The following is a 16,490-nucleotide window of genomic DNA, read 5'->3' as shown; positions in this document are numbered from 1 at the left end:
TTATTTATTTATTTATTTATTTATTTATTTATTTTTACATGGGCTGTATGCCCAGCATGGAGCCCAACACAGGGCTTGAACTCATGACCCTGATGTCAAGACCTGAGATGAGATAAAGAGTCAGATGCTTAACTAACTGAGCCACCCAGGCACCCCTTGAGTTACTGATGGGTCAGGTGAAACAAATCTTTTAATTTAGCCAAATGATTTTTAGTGTTCCCTGACTCATAAATACCTAAATATTGAAAAAACCAGCTGTTTATTTTCTTCTTCCGTTTGGTGAAACATTCTCATGTGAAACAGAGTTTTTGCATTATGTAAGAATAAAAGCAATTTGTAGAAATGGACTTGATTTTGCAGTGAGTAAGAGTATCCATTTCAACAAACATCATTCCTGGTAGTTAGTGGGTATTATAGGATAAGGCAGAAACATCTATTCTTATTAAAATGTTGGCTTTTTACAAATGTAATTGTATAAGAGCTTCCTCATTAAAATATTATTTTTATTCCTTTAAAAATAATACATAATGACAAAGAAACAACTTAGCAAACTTAACACCACAATAATAAATAATCCAGTTAAGAAATGGGTAGAAGACATGAACAGACACTTCTCCAAAGAAGATACACAAATGGCTAACAGACACGTGAAAAATGTTCAACATCACTCGTGAGGGAAATACAAATCAAAACCACAATGAGATACCACCTCATACCTGTCAGAATGACTAAAATTAACAACTCAGAAGCAATGGATGTTGGTGAGGATGCAGAGAAAGGGAAACCCCCTTACACTGTTGGTGGGAATGCAAACTGATGCAGCTACTGTGGAAAACGGTGTTGAGGTTCCTTAGAAAGATAAACATAGAGCTGCCCTATGACCCGGCAATTGCACTACTAGGTAATTATTCAAAGGATACAAAAATACTGTTGGAAGGGGCACATGCACCCCACTGTTATTAGCAGCACTGTCAACAATAGTCAAGTTATGGAAAGAGCCCAAATGCCCATCGACTGATAAGTGGAAATGGAAACATATACAATATATACAATAGAATATTACTCAGCTATCAAAAAAAAAATGAAATCTTGTCATTTGCAATGACATGGATGGAACTAGAGTGTATTATGCTAAGTGAAATAAGTCAGAGAAAGGCAAATACCATATGATTTCACCCATATGTGGAATTTAAGAAACAAAACAGATGAACATAGGGGAAGGGAAGGAAAAACAAAATGAAAAAATAAGATAAAACAGAGAGGGAGGCGAACCATAGAGATCTTAACTATAGAGGACAAACTGAGGGTTGCTGGAAGGGAGGTGAGTGGGGGATGGGCTAAATATGTATGGGCATTAAAGGGCACTTGATGAGCACTGGGTGTTATATGTAAGTAATGAGTCACTAAATTCTACTCCTGAAACCAATACTGCACTATATGTTAAAGAACTTGAATTTAAATAAAATCTTGGAAGAAAAATAAATTCAATCCATTAAAAAATGTTTAAAGGGAAAAAAACCAAGCCTCCCTAAAAGATAAAGGATGGTTATTTTTACTTTGGTATACATCTTCCTAGTCTTTTTTCCCTCAATGTATATACACAAGTTATTTTACAAAATAAGTAAGCAAAAATTATAGCCAACGTAGATGTTTTTCAATAAGTGAATAGTTAAACTGAAATACTAATCAGCAATAAAAATCAGCCCTGAAATACTAACCAGCAATAAAAAGGAACAGACTCCTGATACATGCAACAGCTTGGATGAATCTACTGAGATTCATCTTTTGTAAATGATTTATCTTGCTTCTTTGCCATTTTCCTGGTCTCTTCATATATTTGAAATGCCATATTTTTAATGTAATAAATTCCTGCATACATCTGAATCTGTTTCTGGACTTTACTCTGTTTTATTAATCTCTGTCTATGTTAGCATGGCAGTATTTGAATTATGGTAACTTTATTATTCATTTTGATATTTAATACCTCACTATTCTCTTGAAAATGTATTGGCTAATCTTTTGGAGAAAATTTAAATTCAGAAAAGTACAAAAATAAGATAACAAATACTCATTTTCTTACCACCCAGAATTAACAATTATTTAACAGTCTGTTATGCTTGAGTGAAATTTGTTTTACATCAAAGAAATAAAATATTGCAACAAAGCTGAAGTACTTGACCCCTTACCCAAGTTCAATCCCAATTCCCTCTTCCCCAGAACTAACCATTATTTTCAATTTGGTATTGTTCCTTCTTAGTTTTACCTGTATTTTTTCATATTTTTACCTACTTTTATCTAGGAACAAGAAATAGTATTATTATTTTAAAATTATTTTAAAAAATAGTGTCATGTGGTATGTTTACTTTTATAGCCCTTTTTACTCAACATTATGTATTTAACACCTATCCATGCAGATATATGTTGATCTAGTTTATCTATTTTAAAGGCTTGGTACACTCATCTCCCCACCCCCAACTCCTATACTCACTTGGCTTGCTCACTTATTTTTTTCTAGTCTTTATTCCAAATGTCAGGATGGATTTCCCTGTCCATCCTTTAAAAAAATTATACACACACTCTTTCCCAGGGCTCCTGTTATCCCTCCCCACTTTTGTTTTTCTCCGTAGCTCATATTGCCATCTAAAATTTTATTTATTTCTTTATCATATGTCTCCCATGAACATATAAGCTACATAAAGGCTAGGATTTTTGTCTGTATTATTAGCGGTTATATTTCAAGTTTTCAGAACAGTGCTTGACAGACAACATCCATTCAGTAAATATTTGTTGAGTGAACAAATGAATTTTAGTGATATGCCAGTTGATAGACAAGTTATTTTCAATTTTTCCATATTACAAGTAATGCTGTGTTGGCTAGCCTTCTATGTCTCATGTATGAATGTAAGTTTCTAGGCAGTAGTATGTGCACGTTTTCAGTTTTACTTTATTGCTAAATTGCTTTCCACAGTTGGTCACAAATTTACTATTCTATCAGTTGTGAATTTCCCCTTATCTTTCCTGACTATTGGTAATGTTCGAGTTTTAAACTTTTGCTAATCTATTGAGTAAAAACTGATATTCCATTACCAATTTATTTCTTTTTAACACTATTGCTGGTGAGTTTCCTTATGTTCTTTTCTTTTTAAAGTTTAATACAGTAACACATGCACATAATGGAAAAGAATATAATACTGAAAAGATTATATAAAAAAAAACAGTAGTTCTCCACACGTTCTATTTTATTTTATTTAAAAAAAAAATTTTTAACATTTATTTTTGAGACGGAGAGAGAGAGAGCATGAACAAGGGAAGGTCAGAGGAAGAGGGAGACATAGAATCTGAAACAGGCTCCAGGCTCTGAGCTGTCAGCACAGAGCCTGACGCGGGGCTCGAACCCACAGACCGCGAGATCATGACCTGAGCTGAAGTCGGACGCTTAACCGACTGAGCCACCCAGGCGCCCCCGTTCTATTTTATTTTTGAAGCCAAACACATTAAACTCTTCTGTTTATTCCAGAAATTAGTATTATAGAACTATTTTCCAATTTCTTGTTTTAGCTTCTTTAAATAGATACATATGTAGTCTTCCCTTTATCCTATACTATCGGTATAAGGATAATTTTCAGTTAAAAATCAATATTTACTCTATGACTATATTCATATTGTTAATGTCACAGCAAACTAGTACATACTTTTCTGTCTTGATAAGCTTTTAATTTTCTTAAGGGACATAATTGCATCATTTATCCTGTGTATACCTTTTCTATGTACCTATTCTTACTTTTTTTCCAATTATTTATCAATTATGTCATATGCCTAATACTAGTTCTCATCCTCATTGCTCAGATGTATCAGATAATCCATTAATTCCACTTGTATTTTCTTAGAGACCTCTTCCTGGAGCCCTTCACCCCAATGCTTCAGTCTGGACTAGTTACTTTCTAAGCTCTTGCTATCTGTCATCTGGAACTTCCCTTTGCTATTTCCTATCTTACTATCCTTGTTTCCTGAATCCTGTGTTTTCCTCTGTCTTGCTACTTCCTCATTAGTAGCTTCTTGAGAAAGGGTCAGTGGAAGTAAACTCTTTGAGATCTTGGATATCTGAAAAGGGTTTTATTCTATTCCAGTGGTTTTCAACCCTGGTTGAATATTGGAATTATAAGGGAAATTAAAAACAAAAACAAAAGCAAAACTTCTCAAGCCCTGCTTCAGACCAACTAAGTGAGGAGTCTGATGTTAGGATTTAATAGTTTCCCAGGAGATTCTAATGTGATAACAGAGTTGAGAACCAGATTACCTCAAACCTGAAATGAAGTTTTGGTTGGATTTGTTAGGCAGAATTCTAGGATGGCCCTCAAGATTTCCTCTCCCCGATGTACATGACTTGCATAATACCTTTCTGTTGATTATGAGTGATACTAGTACATATAATGGGATATTATTCCCATGAATAAGTTGCTAATCAGTTGACTTTGAGTTAATCAAACAGAGATTATCCTGGTTGAGTCTACCTACTTAGGTGAGTCTTTCAAGCGAAGGAGTTTATTTATATTTTTCAAGAATCCATTTAATGTCATTTTTAGATGGGAATTTGGAGGAAGAGGAATTAAACTTACATGGTCAATGTGCTGTTTCCATTTCGATGCATTATTCTTCTTGATAAGAATTTGTAAGCAGTTGTCCATGTTATTCTAACTCACCTACCATCATACACATAGGAATCTATTTAGAACTGCATTAAATCTATAGATTAATTTCAGAGAAACTGGTATCTTTATAACACTGAGTCTTCTGTTCTGGAATTATTTGTTTATTCCAGTGTTCTTTGATATATTTTAGTAAATTACCACCGGTTCTTCATATAGAGCTTGTATATTTCCTGTATTCTTATTGATAGATATCTCATCTTTTTTATTGCGTTAGAGAATAGACCTCTACTCAAACCCCCTCACTTCTTTTTTAACTGATTATAGAAAAGATTTGTATATTCATTTTTATCTGATCACCTTGATGAACTGCAAGTTCTAAAAAATACAGTTGATTGTTTTATTTAAATGTGTATAGGGGCGCCTGGGTGGCTCAGTCGGTTGAGCGTCCGACTTCAGCTCAGGTCACCATCTCACGGTTCGTGAGTTCAAGCCCCGCATCAGGCTCTGGGCTGATGGCTCAGAGCCTGGAGCCTGCTTCCGATTCTGTGTCTCCCTCTCTCTCTGCCCCTCCCCCATTCATGCTCTGTCTCTCTCTGTCTCAAAAATAAATAAACATTAAAAAAAAGTGTATAAATATAATTTGTAAATGTGTATCATGTTTTATAATAAAAACATGAGATGAAAGCTATTATACTAAGCTTGATAAATTTTGTTTTTGTAGGTAGGCTCCACATCCAGTGTGGAGCCCAACGTGGGGGTTTGAATCATGACTGTGAGATCAAAACCTGAGCTGAGATCAAGGTCAATGCTTAACTGACTGAGCCACCCAGGCGCCCCTTGATAAATTTTGTTAATAAATATTTTTTTGTTTTCTTGCAGCAATTCATCTGCGAAATTTTTTTCTGTTTCCTTTTTATGAATATAACTATTATATGTTAGAAGTTCCTCTTGATGGAGACATATTCACATACCTTCATTCGAGAAGTATTATATAATCAAATTAATTTGAAAAATGCTGTCTTGAAATACCCAACACCAGCACAGTGCCAGGCACTTAGCAGTAGCTCAGTAAGAACTTATTGTACGAATGAATGTATTCAGTCTTTCTAACCATCTTCTTTCCTTCAGGCTTTTTCTCTAAACTCAGACAGAGGGAAATGTTTTCTAAAAACTCTCGAAGGTGAAATTTTTATAACATCCCTAGAAACCTAAGTTAGTGTTTAACAAATCTCAATGTCAGGAAACTTCCTTACCCTAAAGCTATTTTGCTGTAGTTTAAGTCATTTCCTTTTATTCTTCCTTTATAGTGCTGTTAAAGAACAGGTTACCATTCCCTGTGTATAAGAATGTTACATGGAACTAAAATTTAGTTTAAGATGCGCTTTAAATTTTTTTTCTCCCCTCTCCACCATGATTCTATCAAATTAGGAAAATCTGCCACTCATTAAAAAAAGTGGATTAATTTATAGCATAATATTAGAAAAACATGTCCAACAATTTTAGGGAAAGGAAATCCTTAAATATGAAGATGTTTATCTCATTCTCCTCAGAGCTCTTTAAACCGATTATTTCTAGGCTTGGCTCATCTTTAAAAGTGCTTGGGGAACTTAATAGATATAAAGATTTTTAGTACCCACTGCAAACATATTGAATTTGAATACCAGATGGGTGGTTCTTGGAAACTTGTCATTAAAAAAACCAATTTTACTTTAGAAACTTTTATGATCCCATCTTTATTTCTAGTGTTATCAAGTTTTCATTTGGGTCATTTTTTATACTTTGTACTAGGCAGTAAGGGATCTCTTTTACAAAGTTGGAGATTTGTATCCTTTGAGTCAAGGGAAATTTTTTCTTTAATTATTTTCCCCCTCTTGTTTTCTTTGTTTTCTCTTCCTGAAATTCCAACAAGTTGGGAATTTGAGCTTCTGGATTATAGCACTATTTTTCTTACCATTTTTCTTATGATAACCATTTCTGACTTTTTATTAACTTTTCTCAAGTTTACCTTTTAATGTTCCTATTGAATTTTTATTTTGATGGTTATACTTTGATCATATTTTAATTTCCTGGAGCTATTTTTCTTCTTGTGTGGTGATTTACAGTATGTCCACAAATTCTTTGATGCTCCCATCAGAAAATAGAGCCTAATAACACTACCTGTAAGTATGGGCTGGTCCTAGTGACTTGCTTCTAATGAATAGAAAAAAAGTGCAAGTGATAGTGTGTGACTTTTGGATACCAGGTCATAAAGACAGTGAGGCTTTCTTATTGTTGTTTCTCTGCAATACTTGCTCTAGGAGAATCCACTTGCCATGTTATAAGAACACACATAGTGTTATGGAAAGTTCCATGCAGTGAGAAACTGAGGTTTCCTGCCAACAGCCATGTAGTGAGCCATCTTAAAGAGGATTTTCTAGTCCCTGTCAAGTTCTCAGAAAGTTGCAGTCCCAGCTGACTGCTTGACTGCAATCTCATGAGAGAGCCTGAGCCAGATATCCAGCTAAATTGCTCCCAGATTCTTGACCTACAGAAACTGTGTGAGATAGTAAATGTTTGTTGCAAGTTGCTAAGTTTTGGAGTAAATTGTCATGCAGCAATAGATAAGTAACATATCTTGCCTCTGCATGTTCCTTTTTATAGAATCCTGTTCTTGTTTCATAAATGCTTATCATTTGTAATTTCATAGCACATTAATAATTTTTGTTTATCTTAAATTTTCTTTTCCTCACTGCATTGTCTCTTTTCCCTCTAAGTTTTTCTTTAAATTCCAGTTGGCTAACATAGAGTATAATATTAGTTTCAGGTATAGAATTTAGTGATTCAACATTTACATACATCACTCAGTGCTCATCATGACATGTGCTCTCCTTAGTCCTCATTATCTATTTCACCCATCTCCCCCCCCCCCCCCCCACCTCCCATCACCTCCTCTCTGGTAACCATCAGTTTGTTCTCTATAATGAAGAGTCTGTTTCTTGTTTTGTCTCTCTCTCTCTCTCTCTCTTTTTTCCCTTTGCTCATTTGTTTTGTTTCTTAAATTCCACATATCAGTGAAATCATAGTATTTGTCTTTTTATGACTTATTTTGCTTGCATAATACTCTCCAGTTCCATCAACATTGTTGCAAATGGCAAGATTTCATTTTTTTTATGGCTGAATAATATTCCTTGTGTGTGTGTGCATACACACATATATATGTATATATATGTGTGAATATACATATATATATATATCTGGCATATATCTGGCATATATCTGGCATATATCTATATCTATATCTATATCTATATCTATATCTATATCTATATCTATATCTGCCACCTCTTCTTTTTCCATTCATCAACTAATGGACATTTGGGCTCTCTCCATAATGTTGCTATAAACATCAGGATACATGTATCTCTCTGATTTAGTATTTTTGTATTCTTTGGGTAAATATCTAAGAGTGCAATTGCTGGATCACAGGGTAGTTCTATTTTTAGTTGTTTGGGGAAACTCCATACTGCTTTCCAGAGTGGCTGTACCAGTTTGCATTACCACCAGCAGTGTAAGTGGGTTCCCCTTTCTCTGCATCCTTACCAACACCTGTTGTTTCCTATGTTGTTAATTTTAGTAATTCTGACAGGTGTGAGGTGGCAGCTCATTGTGGTTTTGATTTGTATGTCCCTGATAATGAGTGATGTTGAGCATCTTTTCATGTATCTGTTGGCCATCTGGATGTCTTCTTTGGAAAAATGTCTATTTATGTCTTCTGCCCATTTCTTAACTGGATTATTCATCTTTGGGGTATTGAGTTTTATGAGTTCTTCAAATATTTTGGTTACCAACCTTTTATCAGATATGTCATTTGCAAATATCCTCTCCTGTTACGAAGGTTGCCTTTAGTTTTTTTTTCAAGTGTATTTTGCTATTTATTTATTTAGAGAGAGCACGACCAGGGAAGTGGCAGAGAGAGAGAAGAGGGAATCCCAAGCAGGCTCCATGCTGTCAGCACAGAGCCCGAAGCAGGACTTGAACTCACAAACTGTGGGATCATGACTTGAGCCAAAATCAAGAGTTGGACACTTAACCAACTGAGCCACACAGGCATCCTTTAGTTTTCTAATTGTTCCCTTTGTTGTGCAGAAACTTTTTATTTTGATGAAGTCCCAATAGTTTATTTTCGCTTTTGTTTCCTTTGCTTCAGGAGACATACCCAGTAAGATGTTGCTACTGCCACTGTCAAAGAGGTTACTGCCTGTGTTCTCCTCTAGGATTTTAATGGTTTCCTGTCTCACATTTAAGTCCTTAATCCATTTTGAATTGATTTTTGTATGATGTAAGAAAGTGGTCCATTTTCATTCTTTTGCACGTTGCTGTCCAGTTTTCCCAACACCATTTGTTGAAGAGACTCTTTTCCACTGGATATTCTTTCCTGCTTTGACAAAGATTAATTGCCCATATAGTTGTGGATTAATTTCTGGTTTTCCTGTTCTGTTCTATTGATCTATGTGTCTATGTTTGTGTCAGTACCATACTGTCTTGATCACACCTGTTTTGTTGTTGTTGTTTAAAAAATTTTTTTTAACGTTTATTTATTTTTGAGACAGAGAGAGACAGAGCGTGAGCAGGGGAGGGGCAGAGGGAGAGGGAGACACAGAATCTGAAGCAGGCTCCAGGCTCTGAGCTGTCAGCACAGAGCCCAACACAGGGCTCAAACTCACGAACTGCGAGATCATGACCTGAGTCGAAGTTGGAAGCTTAACCAACTGAGCCGGCCAAACGCCCCAATCACTACACCTTTGTAAAATAACTTGAAGTCTAGAATTGTGATGCCTCCAGTTTGCTTCTCTTTTTCAGGATTGCTTTGGCTATTCAGGGTCTTTTGTGTGTGGTTCCATGTAAATTTTAGGATAATTTGTTCTAGCTCTGTGAAAAATGCTGGTGATATTTTTAAAAAATGTTTATTTTTGAGAGAGAGAAACAGAGCATGAACAGGGGAGGGGCAGAGAGAGAGGGAGACACAGAATCCAAGGCAGGCTCCAGGCTCTGAGCTGTTAGCACAGATCAGCACGGAGCCCGATGTGGGGCTCAAACCCATGAACCGTGAAATTATGACCTGAGCTGAGGTTGGATACTAATGGACTGAGCCACTCAGGCACCCCTTCTGGTGGTATTTTGATAGGGATTGCATTAAATGTGTAGTTTGCTTTGGGTAATATAGATATGTTAACAATATTTGTTCTTCCAACTCATGAGTATGTAATGTCTTTTCATTTGTTTACATCATCTTCAATTTCTTTCATCAGTGTTTTATACTTTTCAGAGCACAGATTTTTTACCTCTTTGGCTAGGTTTATTCCTAGATATCTTATGGTTGTTCATGCAGTTGTTAATGGGGTTAATTCCTTGATTTCTCTTTCTGCTGATTCATTATTGGTGTATAGAAAACTGCATTGTATCTATTTCCTTTGAGTTTCTTTTTTTGGAGTCAGGATGGTTGACAAAAAGCCAAAAAAAAAAAAAAAAAAAAAAATGGAAGGGGATACAGATTCTGGAGGTCAAGTGCGAGGAGAGGAGACAAATGGCAAGTGTCTGCTACAGGATTCAAGAAAAGTAAAGTTGGAAGAAAATATTGAATATCCTATAAGAGAAAAAGATCTATGAATATATTCTAGAAGTTTTTGTTTGTTTCGTTCATGATTTTGTTAACTATCACCACACTGAAATTCCATAATCCACACTATCTCTGGCAAAGATTTTTATTGTAGCATAAGTTAGAAGTACTCATGGTGATTTTGCAATGTTTTACTAAAGCCATATGATGGATAAGCCAAGAAGTTATATGGTTATGGTAAGATAACCCACATATTGTTTGCATATTAGATTGAGTGTTGAATTAGTATGACAGTGGTTTCCAGACAAAGCTAAAGGTCTATGGAATCATTGGAGATCCCATCACCTATTGTCTATGACTTCGAGTAAGTTTCCCACATTTTAAGAGCCTCTTTTATAAAATGGGAATATTAATAGTATCTACCCTAGGGGGATAAAGATTTAATGAAATAAGACCCTTAGAATAGTGCCTGGTGAAGTGTTCTGTGCCTATTTTCCTCTTCTTCTGCTTCCCCTCCTCTCTCTTCTCCTTATTCTCATTCTTCTTGTCCTTTTCTGCTTATCCTCCTTGACCTCATATTTCTCTTTAGTATTAACATTATATAACAATGTATTATCATGAACCTTGAGACTGTCTTGGAGGCACTTCTGGCTTATTGGCCACTTTCACAAGTCTTATCCATATGTTACCACATCACATTATAAAATATTGGTATCTACATTTGTAAGTTATTATCAGACCTCTGACACAGAAGGTTGATTTCCTGTAACACACCTAAATCTCTCAACAAAGTTTTACAGAAGACCTCTTTGTGAAAGAAACTGTCCTGGATAGTGGCTATATAAAAACACTGCTCAGAGTCTAGTGGAAGAGACAGTCAAATATAACACAGAACTCTCCACGATTATAGGCATTCTCAGAATTCTGTGGGAACAGGGAAGAAGGAGCTCTGCTTTACTTATGATGGTTGTTGAAGCTGATCTGAAAGGGCTAATAGTGCAGTGTGTATGGGGGGCGTTGGACTAACTCCAGATACAGAACATGATATGCAAAGCTACAGAGGTACAACTCTCATACTGTGATTGGAAGCTAACAAGTAACTGAATGTGAAATCTGAACCTACTATGTATCAGTTATATAGTAGCACAGAGTATTCAAAGAGAAAACATAGTTCTTGCCTATACAAGAGCAACAAATTAAGTCCTCATGTGCTGTTTAAGGATTATAAAATCAGCATGAAGTACTCACATTGCACTTTGTAAAAGTTAAAGTGTTTGTTAAATAATTTGGTAATGTTTGTTGAATGAAGGAATACATAAATGGTAAATATCAAAGAGTTCAGGGGGTTCCTGGGTGGCTCAGTTGGTTAAACCTCCAACTCTTGATTTTTGCTCAGGTCATGATCTCATAGTCGTGCGATTGAGTCCTGGGTGGGGTTCCGTGCTGAATGTGGAACCTGCTTGGGATCCTCTCTCCCATTCTCTCTGCCCCGCCCCCCCCCCCCCCCCCCCCACCGGCTCATGCCCTCTCTCTCACTCTCAAAATAAATAAATAAACATTTAAAAAATAAGAATGTTCAAGAGTCATATAGAAGTTTTATTTTTCTGTCTCAAATATCATTTCTCTATTCAATCCAGTGCCTCAATATTTATGAGATACTCAAATGTTTGCCTTTATTTGGCCCTCCTAATTATTTGCTGCCACCTAGTGTAATAAAATTGATGTAATTTTTCCCAGTTTCACTGAAAAATAACTGATATGCATTATTGTATAAGTTTAAGGCATATAGCAAAATGGTTTGATTTATATAAATTGTGAAATGATTATAGTTGGTTCAGCTAACATCAATTTTCCCATATAGATGCAATAAAAAGAAAACAAAGAAGGAAAAAGGAAAAAAAAATTCTCCTTTTGGTAAGAGCTCTTAGGATTTACTTTCTTAACAACTTTTCTATATATCATGCATCAGTGTCAGCTATAGTCATCATGTCGTACATTACATCCCTAGTACTTAAATGTAATTTACAACTACAGGTTTGTACCTCTTGACCACCTTCCTTCATTCACCTCTCCCTCATCCTGCCTTGAGGAACCACAAGTCTGATCTTTTTTTCTGTGAATATTTTTTAGATTGCATGCATAAGTGAGATTATCAGTTGTCTTTCTCTGTCCGATTTATTTCACTTTGAATGATGCCTTCAAATTCCATCTATGTTGTCCCCGGTAGTAGGATTTCCTCATTATTTTTTATGGCTGAGTAGTATTCCAGTGTGTGTGTGTGTGTACAATTTCTTCATTCATCTATTAATGGACACTTAGGTTGTTTCCAGGTCTTGGATTATAAATAATGCTGCTATGAACATGAGGATGCAGATGTCTTTTTGAGTTAGTGTTTTTGTTTCCTTAGGATATATTCTCTGAAGTGTAACTGCTGGATCATAAGGTAGTTTTAGTTTTAATTTTTTGAGTATCCTCCATACTGTTTTCCATAGTTGCTGCACCAATTTATAATCCCACCAACAGTGCACAAGGGTTCCCTTTTCTCCACATCCACGTCGGCATTTGTTATCTCTTGTCTTTTTGATGATGACCCTTCTAACAGGTGTCAGGTGATATCTTATTGTGGTTTTAATTTGCATTTCTCTAATGACTAGCATGTTAAACATCTTTTCACGTACCTGTTGTCCTTTTGTATATATTCTTTGTAATGTTGTTCTTAATTAACCTGTTGCTCTGTTGGTTTTTGAGGAGTACTTCCCTTCATAATTCATTTTAAAATTTAAGCCATAATTAAAATTTGAAAAAAAAAGTGCGAAAGTATCATAAATGATGGCGCTCCTTTTTTCTTATTTATTTATTTATAACTTGTTTTATTTTTATTTTTTTAAATTTACATCCAAATTAGTTAGCATATAGTGCAACAATGATTTCAGGAGTAGATCGTTAGTGCCCCTTACCCATTTAGCCCACCCCCCTCCCACAACCCCTCCTGTAACCCTCAGTTTATTCTCCATATTTATGAGTCTCTTCTGTTTTGTCCTCTTTCCTGTTTTTATATTATTTTGGTTTCCCTTCCCTTACGTTCATCTATTTTGTCTCTTAAAGTCCTCATATGAGTCAAGTCATATGACTTTTGTCTTTCTCTGACTAATTTCATTTAGCATAATACCCTCCAGTTCCATCCACGTTGTTGCAAATGGCAAGATTTCATTCTTTTTGATTGCCGAGTAATACTCCATTGTGTGTGTGTGTGTGTGTGTGTGTATACACCATGTCTTCTTTAGCCATTCATCCATCCATCGATGGACATTTGGGCTCTTTGCATACTTTGGCTATTGTTGATAGTGCTGCTATAAACATGTGGGTGCATGTGTCCCTTTGAAACAGCACACCTGTATCCCTTGGATAAGTGCCTATTAGTGCAATTGCTGGGTTGTACGGTAGTTCTATTTTTAGTTTTTTTGAGGAACCTCAATACTGTTTTCCAGAGTGGCTGCACCACCTTGTATTCCCAGATGGTGTTCTTTAATAGTGTATAATGATGATTTTTCAGATTAGAGTCTATGTATTAAAGCTAAATCAGTGAAAGAATCTGATATAAAATTCAAGGGATGGTGGGTACAAAAAAAGATAATTAACGTAGTTTTAAAAATTAAGAACACTCTAAAGTAATGTAATGGAATTTAGTTGCAATTTGGAATACCCTCTGTCCTGTGTTTCTGTCTCTTTGGTTCTGTACTCTATCTGCCCCAAGTTTGTTAATATTTTCCTGATGATGATTTTTAATGTTTTAAGATGAAGTAAGTCATATCATTTTTTGATAATTCAAAATATCCTAAGTAAATTAAGTTCAGAAAATACTATTTAATTTATTCGCTGGCTTTAATGGTCATATAGGTATGGTTATGTCATTTTCTATTTCTCCCTCCATCCCCTCTCCTTTCTTTTGTATTCTGTGCAAAGGAAAATACTGTTTTGTTTTTTATTTCAGTTCTAGAAAACCTGTGGCCCTGAAGGAAATGTTGGCTGGGTAGGTCTGCCATGACATCATTACTAGACTTTTAAGGCAAGTGTAAAATTAAGTTGTTTTTGAAGCCAGCACTTGCTGTGATGGAAGAGACTCCGGAAGGAGGACTTCCTGTCCTTCCAGGCTTAGGGCCCCTCAGAGTTTCCTCTGAGAGGTACCAAATTAGAATGGGAATGCTTTATTAGAATATTTCATCTTCCTTCTTTTCCCCACTTCTCTCTTGAGTTATACCATTAACATGATGAATTCCTACATGGGAAAAACTAAGTTGGTACCAGGAGACCTTGAATTCTAATCCTGGCTCCTGTGACAAGTGGTGGTACGACACTAGTTAAGACACATAGGCCACCCTGGGCCCCACTTTCCTTTTTCTTTTTAGAAGTTCAAGCAATTAATTTAGAAAAAAAATTTTTTGGGTCCTTTCCATTTCCAAGATGCAGTGATTTTTCTTACCATTTATTGAACTTGATATATTCTCCAGATTTGAAAGGAATGCAAACCTTGGCTAGAAAACAATTCCTGAAGAGGGAGGGTTGAGCAGTGGAAGAGCTGTTGGAGAAATAAGGAAGGTTAATTGTTTGCCATTCTCCTCTTAGGTCCATCTGCTAAGAGGCAGCAGAAGAGCTTCAGACATCCTCCCACGATTCAAAAAGCTGGTTATATTAAGTCTGAACATGTGTTTCTGTTAGTAAAAGGATACAATCTCCAGTGTGAGGAAAGATGTGAGTCTACACTATGCAGTTTGTCACAGAGAGCCTCGTGCTCCAGTGAGATAAAATGAACTGGAAGGCACAGGACAGTCCTGGAGGCAAGTTGAAACATTCAGAACACCACAGGGGACGCTGAATATCCTGACTCCTCACTGATAAGCTGTAGTCTGTAGCCATCTACTTACATTACTTGTGGAAACTGGAGCTCTTTTTTATGAAGTAATTACTGATTTTCTGGAGTGGTTTATGAAAATTGGTCTTATTATTGGCTCATAAATAGGATATTAGACTTAATGAACACATTCTTCAGATTATCTGAGAATAGAAAGAATTTCACCTTTAAAAGTGAGGCAATTTTGCTTCATTTGGAGATAGCAGCACGGAACCACTTGACCTTATAAAGAAAATAAAGAGTTATGTGTCAGATTGAGAGTCTATCACAGTTAAGAACTTTTCCCAGGAGCTTGTATTATGGGAAAGAAGATTCAAGCACTTCACTCTTTCTTTTCCATTTTTTTTTTCTTTTTGGATCCTATTATCTATCCAAAAACATTTACTTAGTTCCCTATTATTTCAAAGGTCCCCTTTTAAAAACATAAAAAAATAATGAGATGCTCATCTCATAGCAATGACATTTTTGTATCTAGTAATTAGATGACACAATATGTAAAAACCTGCTATGAATTTAGACCACTTTTAATGGAATTTGATTCATTATGCATACCAATTCTATGCATTTGAAAGAGTGCATATATTATCTGATGATACTCTTCAGACTATAGATAATGTTAAGTGAGCAAAAAGATTGGGTAATCTCTTGTATTGTCTCCAAGGGCCAAAGATAGGAACCAGTCTACTTCTCTGGAATAATGGAACTCAACCAGGTTGGGGAAGGGAAGCCCTGCGATGCAAGTTGGTTAAGCTTTTGCTTCTGTAGTTAGTGTTATGAAAACAGAGTGTATTGAAAGTATGTATGTTCTTGTCCCTCAGACATTCCTCTGCCTTGAGATTTGTGCACTGCTTTGCCATCTTCCTCACCGTCCTTCAATACTTCCTTAGGAGCTGAGAGGTTCCTGCAGTCAGTGGTTTCATGCACAGGGAACATTTAATAAGACAAAACCAAACAGAAACACATAATGCTAGGGGAAATGAGAAATTGGTATGATTAAGAATATTAAAAAAAAACAAACCCACACCATAGAGGCACCTGGGTGGCTTGGTTGGTTAATCGTCTGATTCTTGGTTTCGGCTCAGGTCATGATCTCACAGTTCATGAGTTTGAGCCCCGCATTGGGTCCTGCACTGGTGGTACCCATCTGTCTCCACAGGACTGCCTGGGTGCCCTTAAAACATGGCAGGTGGTTTTTCCAGAGTGAGTGATTTAAGAGAGAAGGCAAAAGCAAATTGCTTTTAATGATTTAGTCTTGGAAATGACATACTATTATTTCTATGGTATTCTGTTGGTGACATACCAACCCTATTACATTGTGGGATGAAACTACCCAAGA

This window comes from Puma concolor, chromosome C2, assembly GCF_028749965.1.
Source record: "Puma concolor isolate L17-30 chromosome C2, mPumCon1.1.hap2, whole genome shotgun sequence".
Classification (NCBI taxonomy): Eukaryota; Metazoa; Chordata; class Mammalia; order Carnivora; family Felidae; genus Puma; species Puma concolor.
This window is presented reverse-complemented; position numbering follows the sequence as displayed.